We start from the raw sequence: 17,079 nt of genomic DNA, 5'->3' as shown, positions 1-17,079 counted from the left end.
TCTAGTCGGGCTGCCAGTTCTTGCATCGGCCTGGCCGCTTGATCCTGGTCTCCGGCTGGATTCATTAGGTCAGTGCTTACTGTCACAACTGAGGGCCTGAGCTGACGGGAGGCAGCCTCAGTTGTAGGGGCTGAGATGTACCGGAACATGGGAGGTTGTATCAGACCCCTGGACATGTAAGTAACATGAAGAATAACCGCCCGAAGGCGTGACCACGACAACTTGAATAAAAGTCAATGATGTTTATTTATGACAAACTCCATGCATCACAGTAGCAGTAAAAGAAACATAAAATCAGCAGAGAAATAATACAGTTCCTGGGTACTACAGGGTGGCAGGGGCCACAGAGCTCTGGTAGTATGAGACAGTTCTTATTATCTGCGAGTTGGAAAGTCCTTACCAGGCCCGACTGTAGCAATGAAGAAAGCCCAGGATCGTACCAGCTGGTGTTCCAGGGAAAGCTGGACTGCTGTAAATAAAATAGCTGCTGTGGGTTCTGGTTGGAACCAGACAGATGTTGGCACGGAGTGGATACTGGCTGGAACCAGTTAAATAATAAATGAAGCTTGAGAGCGATGCAATATGAGTGAAATGTAGAGCTTGAGAGCGGAGAAATAATAATACCGGTGGAGAGTGGTAAACTGTAGAAAGGACACCGGCCCTTTAAGAGAAGCTGTACTCTGCTGGAAGCTGGGCTGGAAGCAGGTAAAGTTGTGGCTGGAAACAGATGAATCCAAAATGGATCGGAGAGTCAGGCTACACCGCAGGTGGAATGCTGGTGCGGGTCTCTATGGTGGAAGTCTTGAGACAGGAGCTGGAACCTGGAAGACAATCACAGGAGAGAGACAAACAGGAACTAGGTTTGACAACCAAAGCACTGACGCCTTCCTTGCTCAGGCACAGTGTATTTATACCTGCAGCAAGGAAGGGATTGGCTAGGCAATTATGCAGATTAACAATACTGACAACAGATTGGAGGAAATGATCAGCTGACAGAATCCAAGATGGCTGCGCCCATGCAGACACCTGGAGGGAAGTTTGGCTTGTAATCCATGTGGTAATGAAAACAGTAATGGCGGCGCCGGCCACTGGAGACAGGAGACGCCAGGCAGACAAGTGCACATCCAACCACGCGGACACAGCGGAGGCCGCGGCTGACGTAATCCACTCAGACACTCTGCATGCAGAAGCTCAGGGACGGCGGCGGAGGCCGCAGGAGACGCCATGCCAGATGTATTATGGCGTTACTGTGACAGCGTCTCAGAGAGACAGGAGAGGATGCAGGAATGTGAACATTAGGATAACAGATGGGATCCGGTGCTGGAGCGCTGAGCCAGCCTTAGGAGGCATCTGATGGGTAAAAAATGGCGTCCAGATACCCGGATCGTGACAACTTCTCTTTGATGCAGGATACACCTGAGATTCTCTCAATGGTCTGTTTCCAAACAGACAGGATGATAATAGTGGGTGTGAATAGCTGGCAGTATAAGAGGACGTCATAAAGGAATACAGCGCCAGTCCTTACGCGTTTCTCCGCAATTATCCGTGTGCGGTTTCGTCAGAGGATAAAACGGGGCTATCTTGCTTGTTATTTAAATGCCAGGGGACCAATCACGTTGCAAATTGCCTCATTGTCACACCTGAATAATCCTGCAATCTCACATGTGCTTAATGAATTACAACCATATAGCGACCAATATAATGATATAACATTGCAATATAAAGTAATTTCATTATACAGCAATACAGATATGAATAATAAAAATAATAACTAATAAAATACCTAAAAAATACCTAATAAACAGAAGACAGAGGTGATGGCACACAATCACTAAATATATACAGAGATAACAAGTCAACCAAAAACTATATCCTTTACAGAGCCTCTACTATAGTCTAGTGGTCTAATGCCCGCACTAGCACACACAGGATCTCGGGTTCAAATCCAGAATAGATCACAACATCAGATATTAGTTTTTATTTTTATATACATTATTATTTCTTTAAATATAATAATCTACAATTCCTATCTGTATATTGCAACTGATATAAATATCTTTTAAGTGCAATATATCTAAAGAACAATAATGAAAAGAACCAAGTAAACCAAAAGCTGTGGTGATGACCCCCATTTATCTCCACGCCTTTTGGTCCTATTAAATTATTTATAGTTCACTCAATAGCAACAACCCAATATCATTCTCTTTTATTTGGATCGTTATCATTATTGTCATTATTAAATTTAAACCCCCTAATGTAGCTCATTAGGCATATATATATGTTATAAGGGATTAAAGGGAAGGAAACAAGGAAAGATGGATACGGAGAGGAAAGGTATACAATGTATAAAGATGGCAACCAATTTATTAACAAGCTCCTGGACTTTATCTGATGTTATTAATCTCCATATTTTCATTTAAACCGTCAGGAACCAAAGTTCCTAGATTAAAGATCCAGAATGCTTCTCTTGTACACAGCCTATTGAACCTGTCTCCACCTCTAGGAGTAGGGGCCACAGATTCAATACCCTGTATTCTCAAAGAGTCAACATTTCCATCATGATGTTGAGTTACATGTCTCGACACACTGTGATAATTATTCTTCTTTAAGACATTTCGTCTGTGTTCGAGAAACCTAATGTTGAGACTCCTAACCGTCCTCCCCACATATTGTTTTCCACATATACAACTAATCAAATAAATGACATATGTCTGTTGGCAATTGATAAAGGTCTCAATTCCAAAGTCCAATTCAAATGCTGTTGATTTAAAGGAGACACTTCTTTGAACTATGAATTTACAGGTACAGGTAATACAATTGGTCTTGCCACATCTAAAACAACCTATACTTTGATTCAACCAGGTTTTTTTAACCAATGTTTGTGCATTAGCCTGAAAAAAACTAGGAGATAAGTGATTCTTCAAATTCCTAGCATTCTGAAATACTACTCTGGCTGAATCTCCCAAACAGGGGTTTAGTATTTTGTCCAATTTCAGAAGTCCAAAATTCTTCTTTATAATTTTCTTAACATCCTCTGCATATGTGTTATATTTATTTATAAAAGGCATAATCAGATTATTGTCATGTCTTTCTTTCAGTATCCCTGATTTGCTGGTCATGGAGAGGAGAGAACTCCTCTCTCTCATGGCCACCCTTTCCAGGGAATCATCCAGAAGTTTCATAGAGTATCCTTGGTCAAGAAATGCACACGTGAGAGCATTGGATTGTTCTCGAAATGACTCTTCATCAGTGCAGTTACGTTTCATCCTAAAATATTGTCCCGAGGGTATGTTCTCTTTCTATTTGCGATGATGACAACAGCCATAATTCAAAAAAACTGTTGCAGTCTACCTCTTTTTTGTAGGTTTTGGTGACTAATTTATTGTCCCTAACCAAGAGAGCAACATCAAGGTAATTAATGTGCGTAGAGTGACAAGAGTGACTAAACTTAAGCCCAAAAGTGTTAGAATTAAGATAAGAAAGAAAAGAAGACACACTAGAAGCCCCATCCCAAATAATAAACAGATCATCAATGTACCGACCATAGAGCACCAAATTCGCGCCGAAGGGGCCCCCCCAAATATATTCCTCCTCAAAGAGCCCCATATACAAATTAGCAAAACTCGGCGCTTACTTCGTGCCCATGGCGGTACCGTGCACTTGAAGATAAAACTGTGAATTAAATAAAAAATAATTGTGTGATAAAATGAAATTCATGGATTCCAACACAAACCCACGTCGCCTGGACGACAGCCCCACAACGGGTTCAAGATAGTGGCGACAGGCCTCAACCCCTCCTTGATGGGGGATGTTGGTATAGAGTGACTCGACATCAAGTACATAGCTCTCTCGCCACTCAATACCACTCACTAGATGGAGAAAGTGAGTGGTGTCCCTGATGTATGACCGAAGTCCGACGACGTGGGGTTGTAGGTAGGAATCCACGAATGCTGATAGATTAGATGTGAGGGACCCAACACCAGATATAATGGGATGCCCAGGAGGTGCTACCAAAGATTTGTGAATTTTAGGGAGGTAATAGTAAGTGGGGATAACTGGATAAGGAGTGAAAAGATATAAATACTCATCCTTAGTAATTGCTCCCTCGGTTAGGGCTTGCATAAGAAATGATTTGAAAACTTGAACATAGGTCATTGTGGGATTGGAGGAAAGTCTAGAATAAAACTTCTCATTCCCCAATTGTCGGGAAGCTTCTTCTAGGTATACCGTCCTATCTTGTAACACAACCCCTCCCCCCTTGTCCCCCTTGTCCGCACTTTTGATGATGATGGTATGATCATCTTTAAGTGCCTTAAGGGCTCGTCTCTCATTGATATTTAGGTTGTCACCCTTTTTAACCCCTTTTTTACTTGCACATAATGAACGAAAATCATTTAATGTTGAGGTATAGAAGGTCTCAATATAAGAGCTTCTATGTTGAATAGGATAAAATTCTGACTTTTTCTTAAAATTTTTTTTACTGGCATCAACCTCCTCCTATGTATTATCCAAAATATCAAAGACCCTCTTAAGTTCTCTCTCACTATCCTGTTCTGAACTATCATTCTCAATTAAGAGTGAATTCAACATCTCTACTCCCCTTTGATCATCATCATTCAATATAATAGGTGTGCCTTCGATATCCTGTTGTTTTAAAGATTTATTAATAAAGTATATTGGCAAACTAATCAGATCTTTCAGATTTCAGTATCATCTGTATGCGGTTGATACTCAAATCTACTTATCCTCCCCAGAATTTTCACAATCTGTATTGGTCCGTGTTACTGAATGCCTTTCTGCCATTTCATCTTAGATGTCATCTCGCCACCTCAAACTTAATATTTCTACTATTAATTCTATATCCACTGGGCAGTAATAGTTACCAACATGATATCTCTATCACTATTGATAACTTGACAATCAAGCCTACCCCTCAAGGTCACTGCCTAGGTGTCATTCTGAACTGTCCTTTGTTCCCCACATTCAATCTGTCTCAAAATCATGTTACATACATCTAAAAAAACATATCCAAAATGCGACCATATCTTGCACAGGCACTGCCTCACTGGTCATAGACAAGTATACTTCAGAGTTTTGACTATAAAAATAATTAGAATAATACAGAGAAGATACAGTATTTATAAAATATTCTTTGTGTTTTTCATGTAATTTTTATAGTGAAAACTCTGGGAGTATACTGGAGTGTGACAGGAGAGGCTCTGCCTCACCACACTGCACATCACTGGCTCCTTCCAGATACTGAGTGTATGTAACAGTGAGTACGCCTGTACAAACACACTACTGCTCAATAAACAATACTAATGGTTAACTCGTGGCTTGTTTGGTGACTAATTCAGACCTGATTGATGCTGTTCGTTTTCGTGCAGCGGATGATCAGATCTGAACTGCGCATGCACCGGTGCCGCAGTGCGCCGACGCATGCCAGAGATGCGATCGACATCCCTGCCCAGCGATCGCCTGTGCCTGATTGACAGGCAGAGGCGGTTGCTGGGTGGGCCGGCAGCATTTGGCCCTTGTTTTAGGGGTGGTCCGGGCAACGCAGGCATGCCCGGACCGTGCGGGGGGCGGGCCGTGGCGGCTGCGCGACATCACACGCAGCCGATGTGACCCAGGAAACAATGAGTAGCTCCCTGCCAGCGCGCAGTAGCTGTGTTAGTAGGGAGCTACTCCTCAGGTACAAAAGCATCGCCGCTGTGCTTATACTATTTACTCTGCTCATACCATTGCCAGATAGAACACACACACTCAGCAGGAATGGGTCTCCCTGATAATCTGATTGGCTGATAAATATACCCACCCTCCATGTATGGTGTATTTCTATTTGCAGTAACTGGTCCCTGTGTGTTCCAGTCACCGCACCTCGGAGCCCATCCATTGGACATTCATTTGTGGGAATACAAGATACATGTCAGGTCATTCAGCACTCCAGTCACATATACCAGTGTATGCAGTGTATGCACAGCGTGAGGGCTGTGTCTTGTAATAATAATGTACATGGAGTGAAGCTTCAATATCCCTGTATGATGTATGTAAGCCCATCTGTCCTCATTCCTTCAACCTGTCACATTTATTGCTTTCATTCACTTGGCTGGCATATACATGCTATATGCTTAGTTATATATAAATGCACCTGTGAAATACTATATACATAATATATATACTACTTATACATAATCATTATATTGAAAAAAATGATATTTTATTATTCCATTTATACTGTGCAATAAATGGTTATGGTTAGTATTGTATACTTCTTTGGCATCTTGCTCTCTCCCATATCACGCTGCTCCTTCTCTCGTCTGACCATTGCCCTCGTTGCACCATGACTGGATACCGGCCAGAAGGTCTTAAACGCGCGGTAGAATAGGTTACAGCTGTAGCCCTGTCTGCGGCCAGTGTGAATGTGCTGCACTAGGGATGGGAGGGAAGGGAATTGCTGACAGCAGGCAGCACAGCCAAATCCAGTCCCCTTTGGCACGGTATAAGCAGACACCCTGAGGATGTCCCAGGTGCTGAGAGTGACCATGTCTGTAGCAGTTGTGATGTTTTGCTCAGACATTTGCTGCCTTTTGGCTGCGTTCTCCTCTAATAGTCTTTCTATCATTAACCGTCTCTCAGATGCAGAACTCTTCTCGCTCTTTATAATATGAGGCAGAGTCTCTACACTGGGGTCTGAATCAGTAGAATGACGAGAAGAAAGGCAACAGCATAAGTAACGCCACCACGGAATATTCGGTCTCCCATTGCCGGAACGGTGCCTGCCTGTAAGAGGATAAAGGATAAGGATAGTGCAGATAGGCTGCCAATTGTATTGCAGATTTACTGGCCCTTTGTCATAACTGGCAATATCTACAAACACTGATTTACAGAACATAAGCAGCAATCTTTGTAAATAACAAATAAAATAATAAAATATATTCTCTCTGCTTCATAGTACACGTTTCCTGAATTACACAGTAATATACTGTATCATTACAGTGATACAGGGCCGGATTAAGAGCAACATGGGCCTGGAGCTATAAATGATCATTGGGCATAATTTGAGAGACAGAGGAGGTGTGATCAGTCTGTGTGGGTGTGGCCAGAACCATGTCTCAATAAGACACTATTTCCTCACAGCGATTACCAAATACAAAATGTGGGCAGCAATAGTATTACTTTTTTATCTTTAATCCTTCACTTTATTAGCTTTACCATAAAAATGTCACAGTCAGAATAAATAATATTGAAACTGTTGGGGACACTTGAGGAGAGGGTAGAAACCTCTATTCTTGCCGATTCATTTTATTCAGTTGTCCTATTTCTATCTATCTATCTATCTATCTATCTATCTATCTATCTATCTATCTATCTATCTATCTATCTATCTATCTATCTATCTGTCTTGTCTGTCTTTCTATTGTGGTACATAGGTTATACCTTTTGTTTTCTTTTAACTTATTCTAGAAACGGGAAGGAATCAGTAAAATCAGTTTAGAAATTATTTTTTTTTAAATCAGAAACTGTACCTTTGTGCTGGTCAGTAGGTGCTGACATCACAGGAAGAGCGCCAGTTCCTTGCTTTGGGGTGTCAGTCCTCGGAGTCCGAGGGAACACATTGGAAGACAAAGTAAATTTGCCCATCATCTTGTCTCACTGCTTATCAAACGATAAACATTCAGCGACTGAGCACTACATGGACTGTTCTCTCCTTAGTGACACAGCATTGTGACATCACTCCATCCAGATACTAAACAGGCAACAAGTCCTACCATCTACTGGCAAGACTTTTATGAAAATAGTGTTAATTAGCAATAACCTTTTAACTTTGTTTAGATTGTATTTTCTAAATGTAAATAAAATAATATAAATCTACAACTAAAGGTGCCATATACTAGACGATATTATGAGCGATATGGCCATTTCCAATTAATCGGAACTACAAATCGTATATAATAGTGCAGATCGTTCAGTGTCTGATAACGATCACAATGAGCGGTTTCTCTGCATTGACAAAATTGAATAAAAGTAAAGTGATTGGACTTCCGGTTCCGGCTTGATGCTGTGAGGTGTGCTCTCAGCATCGCTCCGTGCATCGAGACACCACCTAGCTTTTAAAAGCCGTTTGTCACGATCCGGGTATCTGGACGCCATTTCTTACCCATCAGATGCCTCCTAAGGCTGGCTCAGCGCTCCAGGACCGGATCCCATCTGTTATCCTGATGTTTACATTCCTGTATCCTCTCCTGTCACTCTGAGACGCTGTCACAGTAAACGCCATATTACACCTGGCATGGCGTCTCCCGCGGCCTCCGCCGACGTCCCTGAGCTTCTGCATGCAGAGTGTCTGAGTGGCGATTACGTCAGCCGCGGCCTCCGCTGTGTCCGCGTGGTTGGATGTGCACCTGTCAGCTTGGCGCCTCCTGTCTCCGGTGGCCGGCGCCGCCATTACTGTTTTCATTACCACATGGATTACAAACCAAACTTCCCTCCAAGTGTCTGCATGGGCGCAGCCATCTTGGATTCTGTCAGCTGATCATTTCCACCAATCTGTTCTCAGTTTTGATAATCTGCATAATTGCCTAGCCAATCCCTTCCTTGCTGCAGGTATAAATACACTGTGCCTGAGCAAGGAAGGCGTCAGTGCTTTGGTTGTCAAACCTAGTTCCTGTTTGTCTCTCTCCTGTGATTGTCTTCCAGGTTCCAGCTCCTGTCTCAAGACTTCCACCATAGAGACCCGCACTAGCATTCCACCTGCGGTGTAGCCTGACTCTCCGATCCATTTTGGATTCATCTGTTTCCAGCTACAACATTACCTGCTTCCAGCCCAGCTTCCAGCAGAGTACAGCTTCTCTTAAAGGGCCGGTGTCCTTTCTACAGTTTACCACTCTCCACCGGTATTATAATTTCACCGCTCTCAAACTCCTAACTTCAGCTCATATTTCATCGCTCCCAAGTTCATTTATTATTTAACTGGTTCAAGCCAGTATCCACTCCGTGCCAACAACAGTCTGGTTCCAGCCAGTATCCACAGCAGCCGTTTTATCTTCAGCAGCCCAGCTTTTCCTGGAACACCAGCTGGTACAATCCTGGGTTATCTCCATTGCTACAGTCGGGCCTGGTAAGGACTTTCCATCTAGAAGATTATAAGAACTATCTCACACTACCAGTGCCCTGTGGCTCCTGCCACCCTGTAGTTCCCAGGAACTGTATTTATTCTTTGCTGACTTTTATGTTTCTTTTACTGCTACTGTGATGCATGGAGTTTGTCATAAATAAACATCATTGACTTTTATTCAAGTTGTCGTGGTCACGCCTTCGGGCGGTTCTTCTTCATGTTACTTACATGTCCAGGGGTCTGATACAACCTCCCAGGTTCCGGTACATCTCAGCCCCTACAACTGAGGCTGCCTCCCGTCAGCTCAGGCCCTCAGTTGTGACAGTAAGCACTGACCTAATGAATCCAGCCGGAGACCAGGATCAAGCGGCCAGGCCGATGCAAGAACTGGCAGCCCGACTAGAACATCAGGAGGCTGCACAGGGCCACATCATCCGCTGTCTCCAGGATCTCTCTACTCGGCTGGATGGGATTCAGACAACTCTCCGTGGATCAGGCGCGTCTGGTGCGTCAACCACAGTGACTCCAGCTATAACCCCACCCACCTTACCCATTTCTGCTCCACGTCTTCATCTTCCAACGCCAGCAAAATTTGACGGATCTCCAAGATTCTGCAGGGGATTTCTTAACCAGTGTGAGATTCAGTTTGAGCTACAACCTGGCAATTTTTTCCAGTGACCGTACAAAAATTGCCTACATTATTTCTCTTCTCAGTGGCTCAGCCCTTGATTGGGCATCACCGTTATGGGAGAGGTCCGACACCCTGCTATCTTCTTACACTACATTCGCCTCAACATTCAGGCGCATCTTCGACGAGCCAGGCCGGGTAACCTCAGCTTCATCTGAGATTCTCCGTTTACGCCAGGGGTCATGTACTGTAGGACAATATCTGATACAGTTCCAGATCCTGGCATCCGAACTGGCATGGAACGACGAGGCCCTGTATGCTGCATTCTGGCATGGCTTATCTGAGCGTATTAAAGATGAGTTAGCTACCAGAGACTTACCCTCTAAGTTAGATGAGCTAATCTCACTCTGCACGAAAGTTGATTTACGTTTCAGAGAGAGAGCAACTGAGCGTGGAAGATCATCTGCTCCAAAATCTTCTGCTCCTCCTCCTCGCCAACTGTCACCAACTAAAGATGAGCCCATGCAAATTGGCCGTTCCCGTTTAACTCCTGCTGAGCGCCGAAGACGTCTCTCCGAGTCTCTCTGTCTTTATTGTGCGGCTCCGTCTCACACCATTAATGCCTGTCCCAAACGTCCGGGAAACTCCAAATCCTAGCTCGCCAAGGAGAGGGCCGGCTAGGAGTAATGATCTCCTCTCCATCTCCTCAAGATTGTAATCTCCCAGTCTCGCTTCAAGTTGCTCAACGTTATCGGAACGTCATTGCCCTCCTTGATTCCGGAGCAGCTGGGAACTTTATTACCGAAGCCTATGTTAAACGGTGGTCCCTACCCACCGAGAGACTTCCTTCGTCCATTTCTTTAACTGCCGTGGATGGCAGCAAAATTTTTGATGCAGTTATTTCTTTAAGGACTCTACCAGTTCGTCTGAGAGTGGGAGTTCTTCATTCCAAACTTATTTCTTTTTTAGTGATTCCAAGAGCCACACATCCTGTGGTCCTGGGCCTTCCATGGCTCCGTCTTCACAATCCTACAATTGATTGGACGACTACGCAAATCCTGGCATGGGGTTCCTCCTGTGCTGAGACATGTTTGTTTAAAGTATTGCCTGTCTGTTCTTCCTCCCCCAGGTCGTCTGATGTTCCACCTCCTCCATATCAAGATTTCACGGATGTGTTCAGTAAAGCTTCTGCTGATATCCTTCCTCCTCATAGAGAATGGGACTGCCCGATTGATCTCGTTCCAGGGAAGGTTCCACCTCGAGGCCGAACTTATCCGTTGTCTCTGCCTGAGATGCATTCTATGGAGGAATACATTAAAGAGAACCTAGCAAAGGGGTTCATTCGACCTTCTTCTTCTCCAGCCGGCGCAGGCTTCTTTTTTGTAAAAAAGAAAGATGGTGGTCTGCGGCCGTGCATCGACTACAGAGGTTTGAACGACATTACCATCAAGAACCGTTATCCTTTACCCCTGATTACTGAGCTCTTTGACAGAGTTAGCGGAGCTACCATCTTTACAAAGCTGGACTTGAGAGGTGCGTACAATCTCATCCGGATCCGTGAGGGTGACGAGTGGAAGACCGCCTTTAACACCCGTGACGGACATTATGAGTACCTCGTCATGCCCTTCGGATTGAGCATTGCTCCAGCTGTCTTCCAGCATTTTGTCAATGAGATCTTTAGAGACATTCTATACCGTCATGTCGTGGTCTATCTAGACGATATCCTCATTTTTGCCAACGATTTAGAGGAACATCGTTTTTGGGTTAAAGAGGTTCTGTCCCGTCTCCGTGTCAATCATCTCTATTGCAAATTAGAGAAATGCGTCTTTGAAGTCAAGTCCATTCCGTTTCTAGGGTACATTGTGTCCGGTTCCGGACTAGAGATGGATCCTGAGAAACTACAAGCAATCCAAAATTGGCCGGTACCCTTAACCCTCAAAGGGGTCCAGAGGTTCTTGGGGTTCGCCAACTATTACCGAAAGTTTATACGAGACTTTTCCACCATTGTGGCGCCTATTACTGCTTTCACTAAGAAGGGTGCTAACCCGTCCAAGTGGTCTGAAGAAGCCATGCAAGCATTTCATCTTTTAAAACAAAGGTTCATCTCTGCGCCTGTTCTGAAACAGCCTGACATCGACTCTCCTTTCATCTTAGAGGTGGATGCCTCCTCCGTTGGAGTAGGAGCGGTGTTATCTCAGAGGGCTAAAGATGGTCATTTACACCCTTGCAGTTTCTTCTCCCGGAAGTTCTCCCCAGCTGAGCGCAACTATGCCATTGGCGACCAGGAGTTGCTAGCCATCAAGCTCGCTCTAGAAGAGTGGAGGTATCTGTTGGAGGGAGCTTCTCATTCAATCACCATACTTACAGACCACAAGAACCTTTTATATCTGAAAGGCGCACAATGTCTCAACCCTCGTCAGGCCAGATGGGCACTTTTCTTTTCCAGGTTCGACTTTAAACTCCAGTTCTGTCCGGGCTCTCAGAATCGCAAGGCCGATGCCCTTTCCCGCTCATGGGAGCAAGAAAATGAGTCAGAGTCTTCAGACAAGCATCCTATTATAAATCCGTTGGCATTCTCCACGGTAGGGATGGACTCTACGCCCCCATCAGGGAAAAGTTTTGTGAAACCGATGCTAAGGAAGAAGCTCATGCATTGGGCCCATGCTTCCCGTTTTGCCGGACATACAGGTATCCAAAAAACCCTGGAGTTTATCTCTAGGTCCTATTGGTGGCCAACTCTGAAAAAGGACGTCTTGGAGTTTATTGCATCTTGCCCAAAGTGTGCTCAACATAAGGTATCCCGCCAGTCACCTGCGGGGCAACTGGTTCCACTATCTGTTCCCCGTCTACCTTGGACCCATTTGTCGATGGATTTTATTACAGATTTACCCATGTGCAACAAGTTCAATACCATCTGGGTGGTAGTTGACCGGTTCACCAAGATGGCACACTTCATTCCTCTCACCGGTCTTCCGTCAGCTTCCAAGTTGGCTCAAGTATTCATACAAGAGATCTTCCGATTCCACGGTCTTCCTGAAGAAATTATCTCAGATCGAGGAGTTCAATTCACAGCCAAATTCTGGCGAAGTTTATGTCAAGTCCTCCAAGTCAAGCTAAAGTTTTCCACGGCTTACCATCCTCAGACCAATGGTCAAACCGAGAGGGTGAATCAGGACTTGGAGGCCTTCCTCCGCATCTATGTGTCCTCCTCTCAAGATGACTGGGTTCAATTACTTCCCTGGGCCGAGTTCTGTCATAACAACCAGTATCATTCTTCATCTGCTTCAACACCATTCTTCACTAACTTTGGATTCCACCCTAAAGTCCCTGAGTTCCAACCGCTTCCAGCAACTTCTGTTCCCGCAGTGGATATCACCTTGCATCAGTTTGCCAATATCTGGAAGAGCGTACGATCAGCTCTGCTCAAGGCATCGTTCAGGTACAAGAAGTTTGCGGATAAGAAGCGTCGAGCAGTTCCTGCTCTCAAGGTGGGTGATCGGGTATGGTTATCCACAAAGAATTTGAGGTTAAGAGTTCCCAGTATGAAGTTTGCACCTCGCTATATCGGTCCTTTCAAGATTGAACAAGTCATCAATCCTGTTGCTTACAGACTCTAGTTGCCTCCCTTCTTAAAAATACCCAGGACATTCCATGTTTCCCTGTTGAAACCGCTGATCTTGAATCGGTTTCATTCCTCACTTCCTCCAACTCCGAAAGTCCAAACTCAACGAGGCGTTGAGTATGAAGTAGCCAAGATCCTGGACTCACGTCACCGTTACGGTCAACTACAATATCTTATTGACTGGAAGGGTTATGGCCCTGAGGAACGCTCATGGACCAATGCTTCTGATGTCCATGCTCCTGCCTTGGTCCGGAGATTCCATTCCAAGTTTCCTCAAAAGCCAAAGAAGTGTCCTGGGGCCACTCCTAAAGGGGGGGGGTGCTGTCACGATCCGGGTATCTGGACGCCATTTCTTACCCATCAGATGCCTCCTAAGGCTGGCTCAGCGCTCCAGGACCGGATCCCATCTGTTATCCTGATGTTTACATTCCTGTATCCTCTCCTGTCACTCTGAGACGCTGTCACAGTAAACGCCATATTACACCTGGCATGGCGTCTCCCGCGGCCTCCGCCGCCGTCCCTGAGCTTCTGCATGCAGAGTGTCTGAGTGGCGATTACGTCAGCCGCGGCCTCCGCTGTGTCCGCGTGGTTGGATGTGCACCTGTCAGCTTGGCGCCTCCTGTCTCCGGTGGCCGGCGCCGCCATTACTGTTTTCATTACCACATGGATTACAAACCAAACTTCCCTCCAAGTGTCTGCATGGGCGCAGCCATCTTGGATTCTGTCAGCTGATCATTTCCACCAATCTGTTCTCAGTATTGATAATCTGCATAATTGCCTAGCCAATCCCTTCCTTGCTGCAGGTATAAATACACTCTGCCTGAGCAAGGAAGGCGTCAGTGCTTTGGTTGTCAAACCTAGTTCCTGTTTGTCTCTCTCCTGTGATTGTCTTCCAGGTTCCAGCTCCTGTCTCAAGACTTCCACCATAGAGACCCGCACCAGCATTCCACCTGCGGTGTAGCCTGACTCTCCGATCCATTTTGGATTAATCTGTTTCCAGCTACAACATTACCTGCTTCCAGCCCAGCTTCCAGCAGAGTACAGCTTCTCTTAAAGGGCCGGTGTCCTTTCTACAGTTTACCACTCTCCACCGGTATTATAATTTCACCGCTCTCAAACTCCTAACTTCAGCTCATATTTCATCGCTCCCAAGTTCATTTATTATTTAACTGGTTCCAGCCAGTATCCACTCCGTGCCAACAACAGTCTGGTTCCAGCCAGTATCCACAGCAGCCGTTTTATCTTCAGCAGCCCAGCTTTTCCTGGAACACCAGCTGGTACAATCCTGGGTTATCTCCATTGCTACAGTCGGGCCTGGTAAGGACTTTCCATCTAGAAGATTATAAGAACTATCTCACACTACCAGTGCCCTGTGGCTCCTGCCACCCTGTAGTTCCCAGGAACTGTATTTATTCTTTGCTGACTTTTATGTTTCTTTTACTGCTACTGTGATGCATGGAGTTTGTCATAAATAAACATCATTGACTTTTATTCAAGTTGTCGTGGTCACGCCCTCGGGCGGTTCTTCTTCATGTTACTTACATGTCCAGGGGTCTGATACAACCTCCCAGGTTCCGGTACATCTCAGCCCCTACAACTGAGGCTGCCTCCCGTCAGCTCAGGCCCTCAGTTGTGACACCGTTTTCACGGCTTCCACTGAGACCCTCTCACTGCACCACTAGCAGCCGAAGCATTATGGAGAAATACCTGGCCTCCGGGGCCGCACCGAAGCCCTCTGCTCTCCCGCTGCCGTCCAGACAGGAGAAGAAGCGCGCCAGTCCCAATATGGCGCCGTGTAACAGCACCCCGCCGGCGTCTCCCGCGGCTAAGAAAACTGCCACTGAATTATTTCAGAAGGACTCTCCTCAGGTCAGTCGCTCATCGGACGCCCCTATCACACATTCTGATCTGGCCACTGCAATTACAAACACCATGGGCCCCTTGCTGTCTAAAGCTGTAGCTGACATTACACAGCAGCTGCAGCATCTCACTCACAAGGTGTCTGTGCATGATAATCAGATTGGTGTTTTAAGCCACGATATGGCGTCAGCCCAGTGCTCCATTCTCCGCTTACAAAAAGAGAATCATCAATTATGGAACCGTCTAGAGGACGCAGAAAATCGCTCGCGGCGGAACAATATTAGATTAGTGGGTCTGCCTGAGTCTATTAAAGGAGCTGAGTTAGTTACATTCGTACAGACCACCCTACCATCCCTTTTAAATTAGGGATGAGCGGGTTCGGTTCCTCGGAATCCGAACCCGCCCGAACTTAATGTTTTTTTACACGGGGCCGAGCGACTCGGATCTTCCCGCCTTGCTCGGTTAACCTGAGCGCGCCCGAACGTCATCATCCCGCTGTCGGATTCTCGCGAGGCTCGGATTCTATCGCGAGACTCGGATTCTATATAAGGAGCCGCGCGTCGCCGCCATTTTCACACGTGCATTGAGATTCATAGGGAGAGGACGTGGCTGGCGTCCTCTCCGTTTATAGAGAAGAGAGTGAGACAGTAGAGAGAGACACAGTAGTAATTTTGGGGAGCATTAGGAGGAGTACTAGTTACTTGCTGAAGTGATAGATAGTGTGACTGTATATTATCTGACTTGTGGGGGAGACACTGACAGTGGGGAGCAGTTAGAGTCTGAGAGCAGGACTCAGGAGTACATATAACGTACAGTGCACACTTTTGCTCCCAGAGTGCCACACTGCCATTGTGACCACACTGACCACCAGTATAATATATATTGTGATTGTCTGCTTAGGAGTACTACTTGCAAGTTGCTGATAGTGTGACCAGTGACCTGACCACCAGTCACCACCAGTTTAATATATATATATATATATATATATATATAATTGTATATAATATATATATAATATTGTATACCACCTACCCGTGTTTTTTTTTTTTCTTTCTTCTTTATACATACTACTATAGTAGCTTACTGTAGCAGTCTGCGGTGCTGCTGAGCTGACTGTGTCCAGCAGGTCCGTCATCAGTCATTACATAATAAATATATATACCTGTCCGGCTGCAGTACTAGTGATATTATATATATATATATATTGATTTCATCTCATTATCATCCAGTCTATATTAGCAGCAGACACAGTACGGTAGTCCACGGCTGTAGCTACCTCTGTGTCGACAGTCGCTCGTCCATCCATAATTGTATACCACCTACCCGTGTTTTTTTTTTTTTCTTTCTTCTTTATACATACTACTATAGTAGCTTACTGTAGCAGTCTGCTGTGCTGCTGAGCTGACAGTGTCCAGCAGGTCCGTCATCAGTCATTACATAATAAATATATATACCTGTCCGGCTGCAGTACTAGTGATATTATATATATATATATATATATATATATATTAATTTCATCTCCTTATCATCCAGTCTATATTAGCAGCAGACACAGTACGGTAGTCCACGGCTGTAGCTACCTCTGTGTCGGCAGTCGCTCGTCCATCCATAATTGTATACCACCTACCCGTGTTTTTTTTTTTTCTTTCTTCTTTATACATACTACTATAGTAGCTTACTGTAGCAGTCTGCGGTGCTGCTGAGCTGACAGTGTCCAGCAGGTCCGTCATCAGTCATTACATAATAAATATATATACCTGTCCGGCTGCAGTACTAGTGATATTATATATATATATATATATATATTAATTTCATCTCCTTATCATCCAGTCTATATTAGCAGCAGACACA

Source organism: Pseudophryne corroboree, chromosome 9, assembly GCF_028390025.1.
Source record: "Pseudophryne corroboree isolate aPseCor3 chromosome 9, aPseCor3.hap2, whole genome shotgun sequence".
In the NCBI taxonomy this organism is placed as follows: Eukaryota; Metazoa; Chordata; class Amphibia; order Anura; family Myobatrachidae; genus Pseudophryne; species Pseudophryne corroboree.
Note: the sequence above shows the minus strand (reverse complement) of the source record.